Source organism: Balaenoptera physalus, assembly GCF_965194825.1.
Source record: "Balaenoptera physalus genome assembly, chromosome: 19".
NCBI classification, from domain to species: Eukaryota; Metazoa; Chordata; class Mammalia; order Artiodactyla; family Balaenopteridae; genus Balaenoptera; species Balaenoptera physalus.
Window position 1 is genome coordinate 45,485,828 of NC_138900.1, and position 27,761 is coordinate 45,513,588.

Sequence of the window (27,761 nt, forward strand, 5' to 3'; positions counted from 1 at the left end):
GTTGGAAAAGATGCTTGATATCATCATTTGAGTGAGTTTTCTTAAGTTTACTGAGGCTTGCTTTATGGCCCAGCATTGGATCTATCCTGGAGAATGTTCCGTGTGCACTTGAGAAGAATGTATATTCTTCTGCTTTTGGATGGGATGCTCTATAAATATCAGTTAATCCATCTGGTCTAATGTGTCATTTAAGGCCTGTATTTCCGTATTGATTTTCTGTCTGGATGATCTGTCCATTGGTGTAAATGGAGTGTTAAAGTCCCCTACTCTTATTGTGTTACAGTTGATTTCTCTTTTTATGGTAGAAGGACCCTGAGCTCACCTCCTCTCATGAAAACACCAAAATCACAACTAAGTTCTGAAGAACCATCAACAAAAAAGGACTGGAACCTACCAAAAAATATATTCTCCTTCCAAAGACAAAGAAGAAGCCACAATGATATGGTAGTAGGGGGTGCATTCATGATACAGTTAAATCTCATACCCCACCAGTTGGGCAACCCACAAGCTGGAAAATAATTATATTGCAGAAGTTCTCCTGCAGGAGTGAAAGTTCTCAGCCCCATGTCAGCCTCCCCACTCTGGGGTCTGGCATTGGGAGGAGGAGCCCCCAGAGCATTTTGCTGTGAAGGCCAGCAGGGCTTGATCGCAGAAACTCCACTGAACTGGGGGACATAGAAATGCCACTCCTGTAGGGGGCACACAAGGTCTCATGTGCACTGGGACCCAGGGGAAAAAAAGCAGTGACTTCACAGGAGCCAGGTCCCACCTACCTGCTAGTCTTGGGGGGTTTCCTGGGGAGGTGGAGGGTAGCTGTGTGGCTCACTGCTGAGACATGGCCCCATTCAACACCCCAAAGTCTCCAGGATGGGGAAGCCTGGGACACCTCAGCCCAAACAATCAACTGGGCAGGAACACAGCCTCACCCATCAGCAGACAGGCTGCTTAAAGTCTTCCTGAGCCCACAGCTGCCTCTAAACACACCCCTTGACATGGCCCTGCCTGCCAGAGGGACAAGACCCGGCTCCACCTACCAGTGGGCAGGCACCAGTCCCTCCTAGCAGGAAGCCTGCACAAGCCTCTTAGAACAGCCTCACCCACCAGGGGTCAGACACCAGAAGCAAGAGGAACCATAATCCTGCAGCCTGTGGGACTGCAAACACAGAAAGATAGACAAAATGAAACGGCAGAGGAATATGTTCCAGGTGAAGGAACAAGATAAAACCCCAGAAGAATAACTAAGTGCAGTGGAGATAGGCAACCTACCTGAGAAAGAATTCAGAGTAGTGATAATAAAGATGACCCACGATCTTGGAAAAAGAATGGAGGAACAGATCGAGAAGATACAAGAAATGTTTAACAAAAAGCTAGAAAATTTAAATTACAAACAGATGAACAAAACAATAACTGAAATAAAAAATATACTAGAAGTAATCAACAGCAGAGTAAATTAGGCAGAAGAACGGATAAGTGAGCTGAAGACAGAATGGTGGAAATCACTGCTGCAGACCAGAATAAAGAAAAAAGAATGAAAAGAAATGAGGACAGTTTAAGAGACCTCTGGGACAACATTAAACACACCAACAAAAATTTTCATTATAGGCATCCCAGAAGGAGAAAAGAGACAGGGCCTGAGAAAATATTTGAAGAGATAATAGCCGAAAAGTTTCCTGACATGGGAAAGGAAATGGTCACCCAAGTCCAGGAAGCACAGAGAGCCCTACACAGGATAAACCCAAGGAGGAACACGCCAAGACACAAATTAATCAAACTGACAAAAATTAACAACCAAGAAAAAATATTAAAAACAACAAGGGAAAAGCAACAAATAACATACAAGGGAATCCTCATAAGCTTATCAGCTGATTTTTCGGCAGAAACTCTGCAGGCCAGAAGGGGTATATTTAAAGTGATGAAAGAGAAAACGTACAGCTAAGAATACTCTACCCAGCAAGGCTCTCATTCAGATTTGATAGAGCAATCAAAAGCTTTACAGACAATCAAAAGCTAAGAGAATTCAGCATCACCAAAACAGCTTTATAACAGATGCTAAAGGAACTTCTCTAGACAGAAAAGAAAAGCCCACAACTAGAAACAAGAAAATTACAAATGGGAAAGCTCACCAGTAAAGGCCGATGTACAGTTAAGGTAGGAAATCATACACACAGAAATATATCAAAACTAGCAATTGTGAGAAGAGGAGAGTACAAATGCAGGGTATTGGAAATGCATTCGAAATTAAGAGACCAGTAACTTAAAATAATCTTGTATAGATATGTACACTGCTATATCAAAACCTCATGGTAGCCACAAACCAAAAATCTACAATAGATATACACACAAAAATGAAAAAGGAATCCAAACACAGCACTAAAGATGGTTGTAAAGATGGTCGTCAAACCGCAAGAGAAAAGAACAAAAGAAGAAGGGAGGAAAAAAGACCTACAAAAAATCTGAAAACAATTAACAAAATGGCAATAAGAACATACATATTGGTAACTACCTTAAATGTAAATGGATTAAAAGCTCCAACCAAAAGATATAGACTGGCAGAATGGATACAAAAACAAGACCCATATATATGCTGTCTACAAGAGACCCACTTCAGATCTAGGGACACATGCAGACTGAAAGTTAGGGGACAGAAAAAGATATTCCATTCAAATGGAAATCAGAAGAAAGCTGGAGTAGCAATACTCATATCAGACAAAACAGACTTTAAAGACTGTTACAAGAGACAAAGAAGGACACTACATAGTGATCAAGGGATCAATCCAAGAAGAAAATATAACAATTGTAAATATTTATGCATCCAACATAGGAGCACTTTGATATATAAGGGAAATGCTAACAGCCATAAAAGAATACATTTAAAATGAATCAGAGGCAGAGAAGTGGGAGGAGGAGGACAAAGAAAAAGAAGAAGGGGAAGAGGAAGAACAAGAAGTTCTTCAAGTAGTCCTAGAAAAATCACAAATGATTTCTTTTTCACCCAAGAAAAGAAATCAAGAGAATGACAAAGGCACAATAACCCTAATGTATACAGAACATTCAAATACTAAAGAAACAATACCCACAAATCATGCAGAAAAATGATCAAATGACACACATATCAAAGAAAGATATAAAAATGGGTATTGACAATGGAATATTACTCAGCCATAAAAAGAATGAAATTATGCCATTTGCAGCAACATGGGTGGACCTAGAGCTTATCATACTAAGTGAAGTAAGTCAGACAGAGAAAGACAAATATCATATGATATCACTTATCTGTGGAATCTAAAAAAAAGATACAAATGTACTTATTTACAAAACAGAAACAGACTCACAGACATAGAAAGCAAACTTATGGTTGCCAAAGGGGGAAGGGGGGGAGGGATAAATTAGGGGGGAAGTTTAGGATTAGCTGATACAAACTACTATATATAAAATAGATAAACAGTAAGGTCCTACTGTATAGCACAGGGAACCTCTAATAACCTATAATGGAAAAGAATCTGAAAAAGAAATACATGTATATATGTTAAACTGAATCAGTCTGCTGTACACTTGAGATAAGAGATTTTGTTAAACAAACTTTTTGGCATATACACCATGCAGTACAATGTTGCTTTGAAAATAGGGTATCTCCTAACTAACATGAATTGATTTCCAGAGTATGTTAATTAAAAAAGCAGAGTATATAAATACATATATGCTTTCTTTTGTTTATGAAAGAGAGAAGGGAAAAATGAGTCAAATAGGGTGAAGGAAAAAAACTCAGTCTATAGAAAAGAAATAGCTGAAAATGACACTTTAACTTTTTAAAATGTGCTTGATTTTTGTATTGTTGTGGGCATACGAATTCTGAAACTCCCCTTCATGTGTTATGTACAGTTCGGCAAATGAATTGTACAGTGTTGCTGTAGTTAGAAGCTAGGGCACTTACTGAGGAAGGAAGTAGTGACAAATATATAGAGCCATGACTGTGTGTGTATGTGAATGATATGTATGTAAGTATATGTATGTGTATGCATGTGTGCATGTATTTGTTTCTTCTAGCTCTGTTCACTGAAAGGGCCTAGAAGTAACATCATTTCTAGTAGTAATGAGCATACCCGGCATTCAGATCTTAGCTTCAAAGTATCCCTTCCTACCAAAAGGAATCAGGAATTCTGGAGAAATAAGTGATTCCAGGCCTAGGGCAAAGAAAGTGCAAAATAAGCCTGGAACATCTAGTTATTCCACAGGGAGGAAAGTGAACTGAGATATAATAGGGACATGATAAAGACATCAGAGATGAGAGCCAGCTTGAAGGAATTTCCACAGCTAAGTCTGGACACCATCATTATTTTGATAAAGACAAAGCTGGATTGTAGCCCTTTACATTAAAATGAGAATGTGTGATTTAACTTTCACAATAAATAGATACAGATAAATAAAGAAATAACTACATGAAAAAAAAGAGAGAAAATATCCCTACAGTGCCCTGTCTCTTAAAGGTGAGGTAAATACTGGAGTTTGAAAACTACCATTTTGCAATTCTTACACTTAAAATTGTTCCTGGCAAAAGTTATGGGGAGTGAGGGTTCATCATAGCAGTACTGCATCATCTGAAAAAGTCTCCACACAAATTGCTTATTGTGTGGAAAGGGAAATATAGTAGTATAGAGTTGAGAAACTGGGTAATACCTTAACTAGGAGATCATAAACATCACTATGAGGGATAGTCAGATACCGTGTTCCTTTGGATGTGTGTAATACATGAAAAATGATTCTGCTTTAACTGTGCCATAATGTAACCAGGGATACACAACTTGACTCTAATCCCTGGAAGCACTAAACCACAAACGGTGGAATAATCTACAAGATAACAGGTCTGTATTTTTCAAAATGTCAGTGCTATGAAAGATAAAGTTAATTAATGCTGAGAGTCAATTTCAAAATAAATAAAGGCTAAAGACATGAGCAACTACATGTGAAACATGGCCCTAAGTTAGATCCTGTATTAAAGAGGGAAATGCTACAACAAAATATTATTGGAACATTATATATCTAACTAACACCATCTTAACTGGATACATTAGGTGCAGTTGACCTGATGGGTAGTGCAGACACTATGACTGAAAATGGGAACGTGACTCCTATTAATTCAGTGCTTGCCGGGAACCATGCTATGTGCTTTACACCTATTATTCTGGATAATCTTAATGACTGAGTTAAGATATAGACATTAAGGGGAAATTGATGCTCAGGAAAGAGAAATAACTAACTCATCTAGTACCCAAGGTTCTTTGAAAAACATGTTGCTTTAGATATTTAAAATAATTTTTGGTTTCTAGGCTTAAACTGATAACTACTTTTCTGGTAATAGTAAAAATTTAAAACCCAGTGTTTTCACGTGGTATAGATCTCTTTTAGAAAATTGGTCCACAGCTTTATATTTGGCTCACTTGTAACTACCTTTGTTATGTTTCTTATTTTTGCTGAAATTTATGTCACTGTACAGAGAAAAAAGAAGTTGTTCTATATAAATGCATACTTACACATCAGAAATTCTCTTGGACTCTTAATGAAAAAGATATGGTTGAGAAAACCAAGACATAAATAATAGTGTAGAACAAAGATTTAAAAAAAAAAAGGAAAAAATCAATTCTTAATAGTTTATAGTTCTGATAGCGATCTATACATGTTTTAAATGTGAATAAAATATACATCTTTATTTCAAGGGAAAAGTAAGCCCTCTACCATATTTAGAAAATTGAAAACATAGGTTTAGTTCCCAACAGAATATCTAATTTGAATAATAAAATAATTCCTGTTTTTACAATTTAACTGAGTTTTTTTAAAGTTGTGAAATTACTTCTTTTGACTTTGCTGTCAACCTCTAGGTGAAATGTTTCAAAAGTCTGCATAGTGAGTTTTCTCATTAAAATGCAAATCAGTTTCCTTAGTGACAAATATTAAATTAAAATCCTAATATAAAATGGAGACATGCCTTAATGGCTGCAAATTTGAATCCAATCCTATGTTAACAGCTGAGTTATGGAGTTCTATCAGAAGTAGAATAGAGTTTGCAGAGTGGTTTCTCATATTATTTCTTGCCTGATAAAGTGATGTTAACTATTCAAAGAAGTATTTCTAACAAGGAACAGATTTTAATCGTTAACACTAACTAACAGATGGTTAATAAATAATTAGCTGTTTGAAATAACTTTGATTTTATTTGTAAGTGTATATATTTGCTTATAACTTTGACAAAGAACATCAAAGAATTTGGCACTGAAATCTCATATTGCTGTGATTAAAAGGAACCTGAGAGCTTGGATAAGGGGAGGGTTAATAATAATAATTTGACTATGATATCTTATCCCTGAATGCTTTTGACATATTTTATAGTGTCCTTTAAAAGCTCAGTAAATATAGTATGGTATTCTGGATTGGATCCTGGAATGGAAAATGATACTAGTGGATAACTAGTGAATACAAATAAAGTCTGGAATTTAGTTAATGATAATGTCCTAATGTTGTATCAGCTAGAACTCTTGTGATTGAAAGTAACTGAGGCTCAGCTCAGTGTACAAGGAAAATGGAACAATCATGAGTTTATCTCAAATTAGACTTGGTATGGTACAAACTTCTTTCTCTCTATTCTGCTTCTCTCTCTGTTTCTCTCTCCTCTGGATCCCTCTATGTTGCTCTAAAAGAAAACCTGTGTACTTCACTAAGATGCCATTGTTAGCCCCAACTAGTTATCTACTTAACATTCCAGTGGAGGAAATGTATGCGTCCCTCTCCAATATCTATGTATGAAAAGTGCTAAAGAACTAAAATCTATTTTAGTTATTTATTCACCCTTGAAATGATTACTAAGCCTGTTCATTTTGGCCATCCAAACTCATGTGATCAAATAAGAATGAATCAACTACAGGGAAAAAAATGTCTTGGGAAAACAATCTATGCAGTCATGTCACCAACATGTATGATCTCAAACAGGATAGGGTTTCTTTGCTACATGATCCCATAGCATCCTGTATATTCCTCAATGAAATTATTCTAAATCATCGCAAGTTTGCCTTCCTCATAAGATCATCTTTGGTGACTTGAGTTATGAAATATTGCCTTACTTATCTTTCTATCTCCATGTTTATCTGATGTTAGTAACTACAAAATATTTGATGAATGGAGATAGAAAATAAATCAATCTGATGCAGGTAAGAAAAATTACTGGAGTTAGCACAGAATATGTTAATATTCATTTTTGTTTTTTAGCATTTAAGCAAAATTAATTTTGTTTAATGGAGGCATTAGATTTTAGTCCATGCCTCTGTCTGTCTGTCTATCTGAGGTATAAATGATGTGTAATATTATATTAGTTTCAGGTGTACAACATAATGATTGGCTATTTGTATATATTGCAAAATGATCACCGCAATAAGTCTAGTTAACATCTATCACTACACAGTTACAATTTTTTTCTTGTGATGAGAACTTTTAAGATCTACTCTTTGCAACTTTCAAATATACAATACAGTATTATTAACTGTAGTCACCATGCTGTACCTTAAATCCCCATGGCTTATTTATTTTATAAAGATGCTCATTTTTAACATAGCTCCTAGATGCTAGCTTTTCCCATCTTCTTAAAAATGATTTCATAGATAGGAAGCAAATACAGGACCTAAAGCAATTGAGCTCTTTGGCGAGTTTCTATGGGTAGCACCAGAGGCAAACTGTCTTTTTTACCCCTTTCTGTCTCTCTCCTAACACTCACACACACAAACACAGAGTCTTTGTCTCTCTCACAAACAAATATTTTGCCTGGTACTGACCTGGTCCCAGGAGAGGCATTGATTCACGGATTGACACAGCTGTTTGCATAATGGCCACCTTGCTCTGTGCTTAGTCCTATCATGTTTTGTTGTAAGTTTTTTTCGAGAGGAACTAACTAACCTTTATCTTTATTACCATTTCCTCCTCCTAAACCATTATTTTCTCCATGTCTCCCTTTTCAAAATATCAATATATCCAGACTCTGCCCCATAGTTCTTATTTCTTAACAAAGTTTGGCAAATAATACTGAGAGAAGACCGTGTAACTTCTGCTCAGTACTGTAATCAGTGTGTTGAAAATCTGCAATGGCTGTAGTTGTCGCCCAGCAGGATTGATGATTACAGTGGGAGGCAGCTGTGAAGTTCCAACTAACTTCTGGTCTAACTCCTAAAGAAAATGATCAGAGGCAGTAAATACCTTGGGTGTAGGACATAATATTTTTTGCCATGTGGCTCTACCAATCATGAATTCAATTTGGTGGACCATGTTTTATAATATAACTAAGGCAGTGATGTATAGATTGGGCGTATAGGTTGATAACCTATGGGGGATCTGTACATAAAATCTGCATAATGGAAATATTCTATATGAAACCTGATAAAATTAACAAAAAGTATTTTTTCCTGAACTATTCTGTATGTTAGACTCATAGAAAAGAAGGAAAACTGAACAAGAGAAAAGGAGACTAAAAATATAGAGAAAAGCAGATATAAATAAAAACTGATTCACAAAAACAATAATAATAAAAGGTAACATTAAGGAAATTGAGGATCAGAAAAATTAACTTACTTACTCCATTTGCAGATCTAGACAGACAGTGGAAGAGGCAGGATTGAACTCTGGCGGTCCAATCTAGAACCCATATTCTTTTTTTTTTTTAATAAATTTATTTTTGGCTGCATTGGGTCTTCGTTGCTGTGTGCGGGCTTTCTCTAGTTGCGGCAAGCAAGCGCTACTCTTTGTTGTGGTGCGCGGGCTTCTCATCGTGGTGGCTTCTCATTGTGGAGCTCGGGAGCACGGGCTCTAGGCATGTGGGCTTCAGTAATTGTGGCGCGTAGGCTCAGTAGTTGTGGCCCACAGGCTCTAGAGCACAGGCTCAGTAGTTGTGGCACATGGGCTTAGTTGCTCCGCGGCATGTGGGATCTTCCTGGACCAGGGCTCGAACTCGTGTCCCCTGCATTGGCAGGCATAACCACTGTGCCAACAGGGAAGTCCCTAGAACCCATATTCTTAATGTGTCTGGTTGAGAAATATGCATCTGCTCCTGAGGTCGCTGGACGTTCCATGAGTCCTTGGAATTGTAGCACAATGCTCAACATGTTAGGTTTCCATGAGCCCACACTGTGCTTTCTTACCCTCAGTACCTTATGTTTTAGTCAGCTCGGGCTGCCATAACAAAGTGTCATCAACTAGGTGGCTTAAACAGCAAGAAATCTATTGCTCTCAGGTCTGGAGCCTGCACATGTGAGACCCTGGTGCCAGACTGGTTGGATTCTGATGAAGGACCTCTTCATGGCTTGCAGACAGCTATCTTCTTACTGTGTCCTCATTTGTCAGAGAGAGAACTCTGGTCTCTTTGTCTTCCTGTAAGGACACGAGTCCCATCATGGAGCCCCACCTTCACAATCTCATCTAAACATAATTACCTCCTACAGTCCCCACCTCCATATAGCATCACATTGGGGGTTAGGGCTTCAACATATGAACTTCAGGGGAACACAAACATTCAGTCCAACACACCTTGTTTCCACAATGGCTGAACAATGAAGCTGACTACATCTGAGCAAACATATGTCCCAAAGAGTGCAACTCATATGGTGGTAATTTCAATAACATCACTTTTCTTTTAAATTCTGTGGGTCATTTTTGTCAGGACAATTCTGCAAGGTAGAGGTGGGGTGAGGAGGTTGTTATTTTGTTTCATTTTGTTTTAAATGTAGACTTTTTTCCTCTTAGCCAGTTGTGCTGTAAAGATACTTCATTCTCTTGCTGGTTGGGCCCTGCACCATGTCTGCCTCTGGGGGAAAAAATAAGCAAATAAAAGGAACAATACTTGGCATGATAATTATGACACCTGTATGTATGTAGAACAGCTATTTCATGCAAGACACTTACATAGCTACCATATGTCAATGTGCTGATCATGGAATAAATTAATCTGTTTTGCTTTAACGTCATCACATCCTGAATCCAAAAGCAGAAGAAAGAAATGTTCATAGTTAGAGGATATGAGAGAGGAATGGTGAGAGCATACACCCATTATTGAAGATGGTCAATGGGATTTACCTGATGGCCAAAAAGAATATGTCAGAGATGAATGAATGAACAAAGAAGATGTGGTGTGTGTGTGTGTGTGTGTGTGTGTGTGTATGTATGTATATGTATGTGTATATATAATATATATAATGGCGTATCACTCAGCCATGATAAATACTGAAATAATGCCATTTGCAGACAGCTGTCTTCTTAACTGTGTCCTCACTTGGCAGAGATGGACCTAGAGATAATCATTCTAAGTGAAGTAAGTCAGACAGAGGCAAATATCATATGATATCACTTACATGTGGAATCTAAAAAAATGATACAAATGAACTTATTTACAAAACAGAAATAGACCCACAGACATAGAAAACAAACTTATCCTTACCAAAGGGGATAGCAGAGGTGGGGGAGAGATAAATTAGGAGTTTGGGATTAACAGATGCACACTACTATATATAAAATAGATAAATAACAAGAACCTATTGTATAGCACAGGGAACTATATTCAATATCTTGTAATACCCTATAATGGAAAAGAATCTGAAAAAGGATAGATCAATAGATCAATCGATCAATAGATAACTGAATCACTTTTCTGTATACCTGAAACTAACACAATATTGTAAACCAACTATGCTTCAATTTAAAAAAAGTGTCAATTTATTGAATATTATCTATAAAAATTTCATTTTTACCAAATTTGACAATCAAAAGAGAATGAACTTTAAACACTGTGTTAATGACTTTGGTGACAGAGACCAGAGTAGATCAACATACAAAAGTCTGAGAATCCAGTCACTATCTGTAATGAGAACTTTTATTGCCAGCTGGGTGATCAAAATGTTTAAACTCTCATGAAAGCTGAAATGTGAAGAGTAAAACATCAGTGGTTGTTAGCAGTGATGATTTTTAAGTCAGGATCATTAACCAAACTGGATTCCAAAAGAATTGAGGATAAATGCTGTTGCAATAGCACTTCAGTTTAGAAGGGTGTTTTTATCGAAGAAAAAAAGAAACATATTGACTGACGATTGAAGAGTTCAAGCTCAAAAATATTGACTTCAAACTTTTAAGTAGATGAACTCCACTGGGAAGACGTACAGAAAGAACCATTGACTGGGATCCAGATTCTCAGCACAGTCTTTCCCTTGGAGAAGTTGAACTCAACTTTGAGCTCATATTGAGTTCACAGGAGCTTCAAGGGAGTTCAGATTAGCACAACAGGGAGTAAAGCAAGATGATATTGTGGCCTTTTAATGCTCTCTGTGTTCACTGCCTCAGAAGTCGGTAGGAATGTTCAGTGTGGAGAAACTCAGTAGGAGCAATGAATAAGGAGAGTGCATCTGTATCTTTTTTGCCCTGTGTGGCAGACTGAATTCCAATATCATGAATGAGCTAATTTATCATTTGGGGCTATTAGAGTTGTGTAAGCAGATTATTAATAATTCAAAGTTTGCAATCTTTCAATAACTCCAAAAGTGCTCATTTTATAACCCTGTCTTGAAATATTCAGATAAACCAGGGTGTGAAACCAAACTGTTTATTTTGAAGCACTGTACAACTTACAAGCTCTGACCTCAGTGCTGCCCTTCATAAAATAGTACCTACTTCATAAGGCAGTCTTGAGTATCAATGTAATAACATACTTTAATGCCTACATTGGTTACCAGTGTGAAAAGATAGCTGAACAAATGCTACATGCTTTCCTTTTGGATTCAGTCAGACATTTCTATTACTGGCAAAACTAAAATGTTCTTTAAAGTCAGAAGAATAAAGTAACTTGAAACTTGATCCATTTGATTATTTTTAATGCACTAATGCACTAATCTTAAGACAAATAGCCATATAGTGACTGTATTGTTAAGATTTTCAAAAAACTAAAACGGAGATATCTTAGAATGTAGTCAGCTTGATGTTATTTAAATTTGTTGATATGTCTATGAGAGTGTGGATGTTTTAGGAAAGATTCCAAGGACTGATAAAATATTGCATTTGGGAATCTTCCCAAAGAAAATTTGGGGATCTTCCCAAAGAAAATTTGGGGGAAACATCCAAACATTTTTTCTGATCCTAGTATCTTGAGAAACTACAGTCTAATGTCTGTCAATTAAGTCACACGGTTCTTTTGTTGGTTGAAGTGAACAATGATACTATATTAGCCTGGGTCATCTAGACAGCAAGACTGGGGAAATATCACACTGCTGACACCATATTGGTAAGGTTCAAAACCAGGGCAGTAAGGGTGATGAGAAAGAAAACTGAATCAAGAAAAGATGTGAAGCTGTGCAGTGTGATACCTTTGTATTTGGGCTACCTCCTCACAGTGAGTTTCAAGGATACACAGCAGTTCACTTACTGGGTGTGCTCATCTAGGTTGCATAACTTTTGAAGGGCTACAAGAAAAAAAAAAAACACACCTTGTGGAGTCCATGAAGAGAGAAAAGTAGCAGGAATTTATCTGTATAGCCCTATTGCAACCTGCCACTTACCACTGGCCAAGGTTTACCCAACAGGGAATGGAGTACACTGCACTGAGTTGTATCATATGACCTTTGGTGGCCACTTATGACTGTGATTTATATTCAAGTCTAAAAGTAATGAAGGCAGTTCTGCCTGGATAGAACTTGACACATGGGGCCCAAAGATTCAGCTTTGGGAAACCCAGAATGAGGGTCATTCACAGGTTGCCAGCCTTTCTCAGTTTCAGTGCCCTTGTCTCAGAAATCTTTTCATGGTGCCTGTATGCCAGAAGAAATATCTAACAATTCATATTATTGCACAGTTAGGTCAAACAGTAAGTACTTATGTCCTAATAGCTTAGTGTTCATTTTTAAAAGTACATATAAATTGAAAGAAAGACGATCTTACTTACAAAGCAGAGACAGAGACACAGATGTAGAGAACAAACATACGGATACCAAGGGGAAAGGGAGGGGTGGGATGAATTGGGAGATTGGGATTGACATATATACACTATTGATACTATGTATAAAATAGATAACTAATGAGAACCTACCGTATAGCACAGGGAACTCTGCTCAATGCTCTGTGGTGACCTAAATGGGAAGGAAATCCAAAAAAGAGGGGATATATGTATACGTATAGCTGATTCACTTTGCTGTACAGTAGAAATGAACACAACATTGTAAAGCAACTATACTCCAATAAAAATGTTAAAAAAAGAATATAACGTTACAATTTCATCCTTAACTAATCACAATTAATTACTAATATGATGTGTGCTACACAATTTTTCAATATATCATGTAAATTCTCCTCCACTGGCAAAAGTTTCCATCCTCTCCTCCAGGGCCCATTCCCTTGGCATTGCCCCCTGCTAGCTTCCCTCATCCTGCAGGGCTGTGTGGAAAAAAAAATATAGAATAATCTAATGTTCAAATCGTGAACTACCTAGGATTTATAGTTTGGGAGATGTCTAACAAATGCCAAGTATTTCTTAAAATTGTAAAATGTATTGCTTAAAATTGTAAACTGTCCTGCAGAACCCCTGTGTAGCACCATAGAGCTCCAGAACACATTGGCACATGATATGGGAACCTGAGGTGCCAGCGAAGGCAAAGGAAGCACGTGGGAACTTATGAACTCGGGGGTTGGGTTATGGAATCTGAGGTAGCTCAAAAAGCCTGTGTCATATCAGAATTCCTTCTACATTTTCATATCAAAGCCCTCAAAATTATCAAATAACCAAATAGCTAACTGTATAGCATTGTAGAACATAAACTGCCCTGGATTCTGACTCTTTCAATAAAATCTTTTCGTTGTTTGACCGTAGGAAGATGTGTCAAAGCCTGAGTTTTCTCATGTATGAAATGAGACTAGTGGTAGACGCTCCTTCATGGCTTTTCTGGGAGTAGTACCTGAACTGTTTCTTTAAAGCACTTTGCACAATACCTGTCTCATAGTAACTGCTCAATGACTATTGTGCTGCTGCTGTTGATGGCCATACCCTAAAGATCCAAGGAGCCCAATCCATTTCACACTCCAACCACTAACATCATCTGTTAGACCCTTTCCCTTGAATTTGTAGTAACTTCACCTGGAATAGAGGCAAAATTATTCTAGGTAAGAAGAACAAATTCTAGGAGCTTTGGAGAGGTTGTCCCCCTTCCCACATCTGGAACAACTTGGCCTCAGTGTTGGTGAAAACCATTTTAAGGTTGCTTGAAAACTCCAGCTGGTTCAATTATGGTTTGTCTGTTCCCCAGAGCAGACAAAGTACTGCAAAACACAGACATGGTCTCGCTAACCTCAAACTGCAATTCTTCATGCAGGTGAAAGCTACGGATAATTCAGCACTGTCGTCATACTTGTCTATTAGTTTTGTCTCACGTGTTGACTTCAGTTCTTATGAGTTTCAGCAACTGCTCATGTTCTTGATTCCATGTGTTAGGTTATCACTCATGTTTGGATTTGTTTGTGTGTGTTGTTCCTTGCCTTTTTGCATGGGATATCTGTTGTCAACTTTAGCTCTCAGATTATAGAGTAGGGTAACTTTTTCTTGTGTAGTGCCTTAGAGACCATCCCTAGTCCCAATCAGGACTGATCATTTGAAGGATATGACAACATGCCATGCTGTTATTACACACATACATGATGGGCCAAACATGATAGTAGCATCATATAATCTTATTTGGAAGGAACCGCATTGGTCAACAGTCCAAAGTTCAATTCAGTTTAAGAAAGCCTGTCAACTGCACCCAGATATGCCAAGTAAGGAGAAAATGGAATGCGTGCTACGCAATTAAAATAAATCCCCTGCAGGTATTGATTAGCTGAAAAATGTGGCACTCAATCTGTTGCCTTAAGAACTTTAAACTCACCAGTGAGCCAATATTTGTCCCATCTTGCACTTCTAGAATAGAGAATTTATGCCTTAAAAATAATTGGTATATGTACGTGTGTGCATGTCAGTGAGATAAGAAAGAGACAAAGGTTGGGGGTGAGGGAAAAAGAGAGAGACAGAGACAGAGTCAGTGAGTCAGTCTAAGAATATCCCTTTTTCTTTCTTAGTGGAGCTCACTGAAAATGTCTTATAGTTAACTATTCACAGCGGTTCAAAACGGAGCTGACACAAAACCAGAAGCAGCCATGTAAAAACTTGCTGCTAATATCGTTGGATGATGGAGCTACAAATTTACTTTTCTGAAAATATTAAAATCCCATTTTTTTTTTCTTTCTTTAATCCTGGGTTCAAATGAAAACATTCCTGATTTCTTCCTTGGGAATGAAATTTTTCTTCCTCTTGTCTTTATCTGTCCCCGATGGTCTTATTCCAAAGAGATCCATTCACAGAAGCAAAATGAGCTGTAGTCAGGTTGGCCATATTTATGTACTTGCTTTATTTCTCTAATATATTATACATTTCATTCTACTTGAATTATGTTGGCTTACCTACTTGTCTTTCTCACTAGACTTGTAAGCCTCTTTTGGGCAGCAGTCTTTATTTTGTCTTCTTCTTGATTTGATGAGATTGCAATCTCAGAAAAATATTATTATATTTGTTTGATGTGTATCAGTTTACAAAGTGCTTGCATGTACCTTATGTGGTTGACATTCTCCATTTGTTATTACAGTCAATGGACTGTGTGCCATTATTTCCATTTTATTGATGACATAGCTGTGACTTGTAGAAACCTTTCATAAATATAATGGAAGCACTGTGATTCAAACTCAAGGTTCTAGAATCCAAGTCCAGTGTACATTTTGTTACACTTTATCTCAACACACGTTACCTCAGCACCGTCACATAATATATAGCCATAAATGTAATTAAATTCAAAAAGTAGAAATTTAAAAAAATTCCTTACAGTATTTTTCTCAGAGAAAAGATACGTAAGGTTTTTGAAGAAGGGACCACATCTTCAGACATGAATTCCCAATAATGACAAAGAAGATGCTGGTAAAGTGTGAAACTGCCTTAGCCTCTCTAGTGTTTGCTTTTCCTGGGCTTAATTATACATGAAATATGCAAATCACAACTTTCTGAATGTACACAGATTCCAGAAACAAACACAAGTGCATTTTCAAGAGCGACTTTAATTTTCCTTCTTTTCATCCTAATTGACAACATTCATAGAAGTAGCACAGTTTGAGCAGTAAAAAGTCAGGAAAATTAAATAGGGAGACAGTCTGAACTGTATAATATGTCTCCTCTTTCATTAAAAGAATGAAATATTGTCAGTGCCCTTTATAGTTTTAATTAAGTATGTCAGTATAATACTTAATTGAGAGAAATATGCAAATGATTGTTTCCTTATAAGGCCACAGCTAAATAAACACAGCACTCTGCCAGTACCCATCTTATTATATGTCTGTGCAGAAGTCTTGTGCAGATTAAGTTATTATAGGTGGTTCTTTTTACCTAGAAAGTTATTCCTAACATTTTCATGCTTAGATATCTGTATCAAAAATACTAGCAAGTTTGCAATTTTTTTCAGTATTATCATGTAGTACTCTTCTTGGAGAAAATTAATATGACTGATTCCAGTGGCCAACATATTCCATGTTTGTGATCTGGCTTCTATGAGGACTAGATCAATCTACCTTACCATCTTTCCTTGAGTATCAGTCCAAACATGATTGATTTAAACTTGCAGAAATGAATGCATCATGTCTTTCTAGACTTTAACAACGAGAAGACCTGTGAGATACTGAAAGGCTCTGAGAACTAAAACAAACCTTATTAAACTTCTACTTCTAAGGATTGCTATACCTAAACCATCACAGGCGGATACATGTTGCAAATTCCAGTGCCTGTCTTCTACTGCTTCTTTTCAAACACCCTACAGTCCACCCAAACCATATTACTAACTCCTCTTGAATATTTGCATTTCTCTGCTTTCATCCTATGCATGTGCAGTAGTCTTTAATTGATAATGTCTTTTCCTTTCTCTTCTTCTGGACATCGTACTCTTCCATATAATTTAAATACCCCGTCTTCTCTGAAGGCTTCCCTGATTCTCTCAGAGATCATTTGTGCCTTAGTCTTTATGACTGCTTTAGCCCTTTACACTTATCTGTGATGTAAGTTATTATAATATGTTGCCATTAATTGGCTTTGCGATGCTATCCTCAACCCCTTCACACCCACTGTAAAACTGTGATTTCCTTACCAATCTGAACCTATTGTTATTTATCGTTTTATGGTCCATTGCCCCCAGTCCCATGGAAACCTAATAGGCATTGTTGGCAATTTAAAGGTGGGAATGTAAATTGATACAGCCACTATGGAGAACAGTATGGCGGTTCCTTAAAAAACTAAAAATAGAACTACCATACGACCCAGCAATCCCACTACTGGGCATATACCCTGAGAAAACCATAATTCAAAAAGAGTCATGTACCAAAATGTTCATTGCAGCTCTATTTACAATAGCCAGGACATGGAAGCAACTTAAGTGTCCATCGACAGATGAATGGATAAAGAAGGTGTGGCACATATATACAATGGAATATTACTCAGCCATAAAAAGAAATGAAATGGAGGTATTTGTAATGAGGTGGATGGAGTTACAGTCTGTCGTACAGAGTGATGTAAGTCAGAAAGAGAAAAACAAATACAGTATGCTAACACATATATATGGAATCTAAGGAAAAAAAAAAAAAAAAGGTCATGAAGAACCTAGTGGCAAGACGGGAATAAAGACACAGACCTACTAGAGAATGGACTTGAGGATATGGGGAGGGGGAGGGGTGAAATGTGACAGGGTGAGAGAGTGTCATGGACATATATACACTACCAAACGTAAAATAGATAGCTAGTGGGAAGCAGCCGCATAGCACAGGGAGATCAGCTCTGTGCTTTGTGACCACCTAGAGGGGTGGGATAGGGAGGGTGGGAGGGAGGGAGATGCAAGAGGGAAGAGATATGGGAACATATGTATACGTATAACTGATTCACTTTGTTATAAAGCAGAAACTAACACACCATTGTAAAGCAATTAGACTCCAATAAAGATGTTTAAAAAAAAAAAAAAGTCATGAACCTAGTGGCAAGACGGGAGTAAAGACACAGACCTACTAGAGAATGGACTTGAGGATATGGGGAGGGGGAAGGGTAAACTGGGACAAAGTTAGAGAGTGGCATGGACATATATACACTACCAAACGTAAAATAGATAGCTAGTGGGAAGCAACCGCATAGCACAGGGAGATCAGCTTGGTGCTTTGTGACCACCTGGAGGGGTGGGATGGGGAGGGTGGGAGGGAGGGAGACGCAAGAGGGAAGAGAGGTGGGGACATGTGTATGTGTGTAGCTGATTTGCTTTGTTGTAGAGCAGAAGCTAACACACCATTGTGGAGCGACTGTACTCCAATGAAGATGTTAAAAATAAATAAAGTTCCTTTGTTTGACACCTTTATTGCTAAGTGTCTAAGACATATTTTTGATAAAGATTATAATAGGTATTGTTTTGGGGAGATAGTCAAATATTCACTGGGCAATCTATTCAACAGGATTAAAGTGATTTTCTAAATATGCAAAGGACTAAAGAAATACGCTCTGACCTTCAATATTTTAAATAGTCGCTGGCAGTTTAAAACATCCCCAACCATAATATCCATAATTACTCAGCCTTTCCCTCATCCTGAAATGATGTGTTCTGTGTGAATCTGATGAAGGTTAACTGAAAGAAAAGTAGAAATTATTTACTCTCTGATTAGAAAATATCTCTGTCTATTTATAACCTCATACAAAAACAAACCCCTTTGTTAATGTACATCATTATTTATGAATTATTTATATTTCATTCTTATATATAATGGGAATACCTAGTCCATTATTTTCAGGCTGAGATAGAAATACTAATTTCTGGAATGGAACTAATTTCTTGAACCCAGAAGGGATTCTGTCAACTGTGTGCCCTGGTGTATGCCTTCTCTCAGCCTTGGTTGCTTTCCCTGCACTTCTCCATCTGGGTAACTTCATCCTGTCTATCAAGGCATGGCAGCCATCACTCTTCTCTTATGTGCCTTCTCTGACTGCCCCAAATATTAAAATAAATGCTCCTAACCTATGCCCCAGTAGTATGCTCTTCACTCCTTGTTTTCATTCATTTATTAATGTTTCCATTCAGCAAATATTTACTGAGAACCACCTTTATGTTTGGAACTGAGGGTTCCCTGGTGGATGATGGCACCTATGATGTCTTTCCTGCCAGCATTCAGTCTGGTTTAAGAATTTCTCTCACATAACACATTTCAGATGGTTTTAATTGTGTTTGTCTCCCCTATTAGATTCTGCACTCTGCCCTGGAACGGAGACTGCATCTTATATTGCATCCTGAGCACCTAAGCCCTGAGAAAGGAGGCACTCAGTAAATTTTTGACTGAATAGGTACCCAAAGAAGGTTGCATTTGTTTAATCTCATTCTCAATCCATTGACCAGTAAAGATTTAGTCAACTCCTCAATTCTCAGAGGTCCAGATAGAGTTGGAAATATGTTTTATATCTTCTTGCAGTGCAGTATTCTGCATAAAATTGGAGCTCACTAAATGTTCTTTATTTAGTTGAAGGCCACTCTGAATTTGTCTGTATGCCACCATACATATGAATGAGTAGAATAACTGGTGAGGCTGTGATGTATCACTGTTTTTGAGTTCTGGGAATCTCCCTCTGAGTATTTAATCACTTCTCAGCCCTAATGATGTCAACTCTGTGACAGTAAGGCCTTCTGTTCAGTGTCAGGGCACAACTATTAACATGAACAGTATAGGTCAGTGAGCACATATATATCTGCAGATTCCAATAACTTGGTTTCTGTTGTTAATACAGCTTCCCATAATTTCTCTCTTGCTCCAGTAATTAATAATATCATCAAAAGCCATTCAATTGATATTTGGAAGATACTGAAGATGCCTTGAAATGTGTCCTTAATGGGCAAGAGCGACACTGTGCTTGTTTTGGAAACCAGGGGGAGATCCATTTTAATGTTTATAATGAGAGCTCAGCAAGAAAGTAGTTGGACTGCTACTGGCACATATGACAAAAGCCTTCTGGAGGGAAAAACGTCCCTTAAGGTTCACTAGTCCAGTTACTTCGAAGTGGACACCATGCTTGACACTAGAGACAAGAGGCAAATACAGTGAGAAATTGAAAGGAGACCTAAAAATCAATTCTTATTGAACTTAAAATGTAAAAGCTGATGCAATTATAAGTACATGTATTTTAATTTGCCAAGCAATTAAGGAATTATAATCATCTCTCATTTATACTCTCTCTTCAGAATAGCACCTTAGAAAAATTTATATCTATTATTACAATCAGCAAAAAGAGTTTGCAGCTCCTAGTTGACCTACAAATGACTAATATTGTATGACCTAAAATGAGTAAAGGATGCATTTTTCTACCATCCTATATATGAAAAAATCTAACCTTAAACAGGGTTAATAGACACATGACTGGTAATATACTGTGGCAGACAATATTGTTTGGCAAACCCAACTCCCATTCTCTGACCCTTTTTCCCTGCTACCTACACTTAAAAGGCTGGAAAAAGCTTATTATACACAGCCCCACCCTCTCTACAGCCAGAGAGGGGTGACATATTTCTCTAGTGGGTATTCTGGAAGCAAATGCATGAGTTTAAATCCCATCTCACCCACTCACTAGCTGTGTGACTTTGGGTAAAAGATGACTTCCCTCCTTCTTCTGTGGAATAGAAGATAACCAGAGCATCTGCCTCATCAGGTTACAGTGAGGTAGATATTTGAATGAGTTATTATGTAAGACACGCATAGAATAGTGCCTGGCATATAGTAAGTGCTATATGTGTATAAGCTATCATTATTACTTGTCGTGTATTTTTTTTTAATCTTGGCAAAGAAGGTAGAATTGGAAATCTGCTGTTTTTGGAAAGCTTTTACTTTCCTAATAAAATCAAAAGTTGTAGCTGGCACTATACTGCCTCTCTAATGCCAGCCATGAAACTGGAAATGACACCTGCAGCTGGAACAGATGGGATGGACATTATGAAAATATAAGCATTGGGGAGAAGCTCAAGAAAATTGGAGAGAAGCAAAATTTGAACCCAGACCAATAGCCACCTCCATCCCTCTGGGTGTTTACACTACTGTAATCAAGTTTAACATTAGCTGAAATCTAAAGCATTTTTCACTGATACGCTGGTGGAACTGATCCCATAGCTAAATCTTCTTACCATCAGAATTATGTAAAATGTTCTCTGAGTATCAAAAGGATCAAAGAGATGGAGCACATTTTATGAAGTGTTTCAAACATAGCCTCTGGAACACTTAGATCTTTTCAGGTCAAAACAGCTTGTCCCACAGTTAACATTACCTATTATCACACATTTTCAGTGGCATTAAGTTAATTGTCCAGATCTTACATGTGGAGAGAGCAACGTTATTTCTAAGCCACTGAAGACCTTGGCAGTTTTACAGACAGGCTGTCTTCATATGGCCTGTTTGATATTAGCTGTGACATTTTTATTTTGCTGTGGAAATCTATGTCCTGATATCTGTGGCAGCCAGCCTCCCAGACGGGCCACACTATGTCTGCCTGCTGGCGCTCACACCTGTATAGTTCCTCCCACATTGTACCCGTGTTGGTCTGTGTGACCAATAGCACACAGCAGCACTGACTGTCACTTCGGATTAGGTTATAAAAGACTGCAGTTTTTGTCTAGGATGTTCTCTTGCTAGCCAGCTCCCTCAGATCCCTCACTCTGGGCGAAGCAAGTTGCTATGTTGTGAGGACACTTAGGCTTCCTTTGGAGAGGTGGAGAGGCTCACTTAGCAAGGGACAAGAGTTTGATGGCCAAAAGCCAGCGAGGAACTGTGGCATGACAACCATGTGGATGAGCTTGGCAGTTAATTGTTCAGCCGTGGTTAAACCCTGAGATGACTACAGTCCAGCCAAGCCAGCAAGCAGGTTAACTGCAACCTTGTGAGAGACTAGACCAGCACCACTCGGTTAAGCCACTCCTAGATTCTGACCCTCATACACTGTGTGAGGTAATAAATGTTGGTGGTTTTAAGCTACTAACTTTTAGCTTTTTGTTTGTTTTTAGCAATAGATAGCTAGTATTATACTAGAGTAAAAATTTAAGGCATCAGTCTTAAGTGATATGTCATAAGAATGTGTTCAAGGTGGGTAATTCCCCAAGAATGTTCTGTGAAATCTAAGTAATAGTTTGCTCTTAAAAAAAAAGGTATGTGTGTGTATGTACATACACCCACGTACATCTACATATGTGTGTATTCATAAATATGGCATGTGTGTAGTGGTGGGCCATGGACCTTAAGTGACAGATACTTCAGTATATTATGTGAGAAAAGAAAGGCCATGTAACTGGAGACAGATGGCATGACTCAATGAAGCTCCCATTATAACACAAGGAGAGGCTAAGAGTTTTTCCTTTCCTGACTTCAGAGTCCTTTATTTCCAGAAGAGGCCAATAAATCCTACTTCATAAAGATGTTAGAAAGGACAATAACATGACAAATGTAAAATATCCAAGACATAAGTTGGTACATATCCAGCACCCTATAAATGTGTATCTCTTTGTTCTTTAAGAACAAACCTTGAAATACAACTTAATAAGGGTACTAAACTACTTTGCTCATATTTAAAAATTATACATGTCATTGTTTATCTTTTTAAAAATTATTCTATTTAAAAGATAACAATCATGTATTTTATATATTATATAAAATATATATTATATAGCCATACTATAAAGGCAATTTATTTTCATTCATATATATTGAGTGTTAGGGACTTACTCAAGTAAAACATAGTTGTGGTTTAATCTAACAGTGATGAATTACTGGAGTGAATTCATACAAACAGGGAAACTGAAATTAAATTCATCACACCAAGGAAAACACTTCCTACCCATGTAAATTAGTGGCTTTTCCACTAAAATCAATTTGTTTTGGTAAATTATGCAGAAATCCTCAAAGGGCTTAGGTAAGTAATTTATTATACTCTTGGCTGTTTCATAATGTTAGGAAATAAAATGTATTCACACAATATTAGATGGTATAAGCTGAGAGTTTTAGTGACAGTTTTTGTTTATTACACTTAATCTAACTTGACTGTACTGTCAGAACAACCACATTATATGGGGCATATAATTTTTGCGCCAGTGCTTAGAAGATGCTGCAATAAAAAAAGAAAGAAAAACCTCTCTCTTTTTAGAGTGCCGATTATTTCCTGAAACATTTTATGGCAAAGGACAGTAATTTAAATGAAAAATGCCTTGAATTCTGTAGTCCTAAGAGAGGAAATTGCCTTCCTAACCAGTATAAGAATACAGTTCTGCACAAGGCTATTGTAGAATTTTTCGTGTAATTCAAAGAGAATGTGTTTGTTTGGCACATGATTTTATGTTGGTGTATCACCAAATCTAGTATGCACCTGTAGTCACATGTAACAGCCAATAAATCTCTTTTAGCAGAAGGGTAGAAGTGTTTGTTATCTTTAAAAATTTATGTCTTACTCTATATCCAATTGTTTAGGTTATCTGAGTCATTCTAATTCACGTATATTTACTACCCTCTATCCTACTGTATGAGATCAGTTTTAGAAACATCATTTCTCATCCAAACTGCTTGAAATAGGCACCGAACAGTCTTGTATCTCCCATCTAATTACCCAAAATCCCTTCCCCATAGGGTAGGCAAAAATGATACTACCAAACATGAAGTTGGTATGACACTCCACTGCTTGAGGTCATTTAATGGTTTCCTGTTATCACAGTAGGAATACTAACCTTATAGAATATCACATAAGACCTTTTACATCATTACATTAAGCTGCTTGCCTTGTCTTAATCCTTCCTCCAGGCCCTTCATCCTTATCACATCAAATTCCTTGCCTATTCTAAAATACATCATGAATTTTTCAAAGTACATCATTAGCATAACCCCATCCACTGAAGCATGCTCTACCTTTTGCATGGTATCTCTCTTTTTAGATCACTAAAATTTAGAGGACTTTACCCTTCCTGGCTTAATATTTTTAAAGCACCTAAAATCATAATCATTTATTTGTTTTTCTGTTCTCTCTCCCTAGTACATAAGCTCCATAAAATCTAACACCATACTTACTTGGTTTACCAGTAATTTTATGTTTATGTATGCACACACACTTCAAATAGTATAAATGCTTTTATACTAGCTGGGTATTTTCCTGATTTGGGCTTCTAATCTGCTTTGCTTTGTTCTCCACAGATCTTGGAACCTCCACAAACTGAGGTTTCCATGCTGTATTGCATCTGATTATTTGCTATCTTGATCACAAAATTTAAAAACTGAAAATTCACTTAATTACTTTATTTATCTTTGGGAGAGATTATATATATATATATCATATAATCATGGTTATATAATGAAAAAAATGATAAACATCTTGGAAGTTACCCTGGAACCATCTTAGCTTATTTTCAGGTTAGGATCATTTGACCCATGTTATCTTGTGCTTTTGAAATAGATGGTAGCTAATCTATTTCTGTGTACGTTGGAAGTGTCAATTAGGTTTAAAAATAAATGGCCACCTTTGAATGACCCAATGGTTTCACATAACATTGGCATCCATTCTCCATATAATCCTTATGATAATATTGACATTGAGTTAGGCCAAGATTCCTCTCCTCTAATCGACTCCCCAAGATCAGGAATCGAAGGTAAGTTCAACCTGTGACTCCAAACATCAGATTTTGTGTTCATCAAACTCCATCAGGAAACCACAATCTGCATGTGGGTTTGACTTTACTCCACATATATGCTATTTAAAAAGTCAATGGAATTTTCACAAGTAAAATTGAATCATGCTACAATAAGGGATTATTTTATTTTGAGTAATAAATTGGTACATCCTTATGTAATATATACAAAATAAAATTATAAACATAGTATAAAATTATATTTATATTATGAATATAATTTTTGGATAACTAGAATAAATAAAACACATTGCAGCTTACTTAACAAGATTGAGATGCTGATATGACAGTGCTTCACATTCAAGGAGCCTGGATTCAGCATCAAGCACACAAGGATTTTGTTGTTTTTGTGGGGGTTTTGTTGTTGTTGATTTGTGTTTTCTGGTCGATTTTACTGAGTAGTTAATAATTTTCTTCTTTGCCATCTCATTTGTTACTATGGTTATTTTATGGTTTAAGATCTAAATATTCTTTCTTTCAGAATTGGTACATCTGACATATAAAACATAATAAATTATGTCCTCAACGTGTGTATACACACACACACACATATATACACTTTGAATTTGATTACTCCATATAAAATTACATTTTAAACATTTAAAGAAACATTAGTTTCCATTTTGAGGTTTCTTTTTAATCAATATTATTTTCAGGTTTCAAGCTTTGTAAAGTTCATTGAGAATAAGTAATGTGTCTAAAGTGTGTAATGTAAAAATAAAAGCCCTAATATCCAAAAGACTATGCTATTGAGAGTAAAGTAGTTGCTCTATTTAAGTGCCATGGGAGGTTTTCTAAAACCCAAACCTATGGTTTTATTTCACACTTCTGGCTTTCTCAGCTTCTCTCATTAATCTTGCAGTAAATGATGCAAATACAGGAGTTGCAGGGTGCATCCAGTCTGCTTATTCTCTGTTTGTGGTCCCCAGTGGGTGTGAGGTTGTAGCAATTAAGGCAGTGTGTATGCTGTTTTGAGGCACCACAAAGATAGACTAATTAGGCTGCAAATGGTTCCAATGACATTGCCAAGAGAGCCTTTGATGAGCTTAGTCCAAGGTGATTGAGTCTGAAGTTATTGATGGATAGGTGATCTCAAAAGAAGGGAATTGACTATAAGAAGTAAAGGGGAAGCATCTGGTGCCTGTTAAAATGAGCAAGCCGTGGCTATCACAGCCAGCGACTAAAAATGGATACAGTCTTTAAAAACATTATTTAATAAGACTAATGTAAAATGAAAGGAATAATATTAGTACTAAAGAACCTGAATTTCTAATTATAAACCTCACAAAGAAAACTCTAGTCCCAGATTAGAGTCATATGCAATCCAAGTCAAATATTTATAGAACAAAGAATACTAATCTTACCCAAACATTTTCTTAAAAGAGGAGGGTACAGTTATTACTCATATTTTTGATAACTCACTGATGAATTTTATCAAACATTTGAGAGGGAAAAGAGAGAGAATGAAGAACTTTCCAGTCACCAGATGTAGAAAAAGCATTTGAAAAAATTCAACACTCATTTATGGCAAAACTTTCAGACTCAAGAGAAGAGAAAAACTTAATCTAAACTTATAAAGGGAAACTATGAATGTAGCCAACATAATTAACTGATTTTTGATCACTTTTTCTCTACTAGCAGGAGCAAATATTGTCCAATAGGGTAAGCAGTAGCCACTTGTGGCTATTGAGTATTTGGAATATGGCCAGTTCAAATCAAGATGTGCAGTTAGTGTAAAATACACAGTGGATCCTGATAACTTAGTTTAAAAAAGAATGTAAACTATTTCATTAATAATTGTATAGTTATTTAACATAGGAAAATTATATTTTAGATATATTTCATTGATTAAATTTGCTGTTTAATTTCATCTTTTTCTTCTTTCTGTTTCTCTTTTTCATGTGGCTACTGTAGAAATGAAAATTACATATATGACTCATTATTATTTGTCTCACATTTATCCATTGGACAGCACAGTTCTAAAGTTCCACTTGTCCATTTCATTTGATGCAGCTCTGAAATGAGGTCTGATCCAAAGGGAATCTCAGTATTAAAACTTTAAGATGTAGTTTATCTTGTGTGATTTCCCCTTTCCTTATATTGTAACTGGTTCAGGTTGGGACCTCCATTTATAATTGATTACAAAAGTCTATGGACAAGTCTTTAAGTTGTAAAATTTCCTTCAAAATTACTCTAAGGCCAACACTTTCTCTCTAGCTCCACCTCCTAGGAAATAAGCTCTAGGATTATGTGTTCTGAAGAAGGGGTTCTCTTTTTCCTCAAATTTCTTTTACACTTGCCTGCTTTTGTTCCAACTATTTCCTTTATCTGAAATATCCTTTCCCCTTTTGCCTTTGAAGATCCTGGTGTTGCTTCAAAAACCAACTTGACGCATCCGTGAGAACTGATCACTGACGACACCTGCTTCTCATCCTCCCCGTCCTATCCCCCAGTCCTAACCGGACCCTCTAAAACAGAACTTGTGTTCTCCTTACTTCCATGTAACAGTGAGATAGCCTCTATCTTATCCTACACTAATGAGCTCCGTGACCTCTAGGACCATGGGACTTCCTGCTTGCCTCATTCTTAGCACCTAACCCAGTTTGCACACGGTGCTGTTCAAGACTTGTTTCCAGAATTTATTTCCATTTTTGTATGCATGTGTACGTACTTATTAACTTATAAGAGCAATTTATGAAGATGTGATATATTCTTGGATTTATTTAAAATGCCTCTTTGGAGCTGGAGCTGACTTATTAGCAATTCACCAGGGTACTAATTGCACGTGACAACATAGATGTATTGTGTCCTATTTTCTAATTCCCTGGGTAGAAATATAGAAGAGGGTTGCATCTAAAACAAACAGAGGATATATAGACATTTTCTCTCATAACTAGTGGTCTGAAGGTGGAGTAGAATTTTCCTACCTCAAAAAATATTTTTCTCATTTCTTTGAGAATCGGCCACATGGGATTT

The 27,761-nt window shown here is 36.9% G+C and overlaps 1 long non-coding RNA gene across 4 annotated transcripts in view; it reads right to left on the reverse strand.

The window, feature by feature from the left end:
• The window catches only part of LOC309649485, a 274,375-nt gene that overhangs the window by 56,587 nt on the left and 190,027 nt on the right, over positions 1–27,761 (reverse strand). For 2 of the 4 annotated variants that reach the window (XR_014257137.1, XR_014257139.1), the window contains exon 3: positions 8,605–9,832. This is a non-coding gene — a long non-coding RNA (uncharacterized lncRNA). Of the gene's footprint in view, positions 1–6,186; positions 9,833–27,761 lie in introns of those variants that run through there. The other 2 variants (XR_014257138.1, XR_014257140.1) reach the window with 2 other exon arrangements.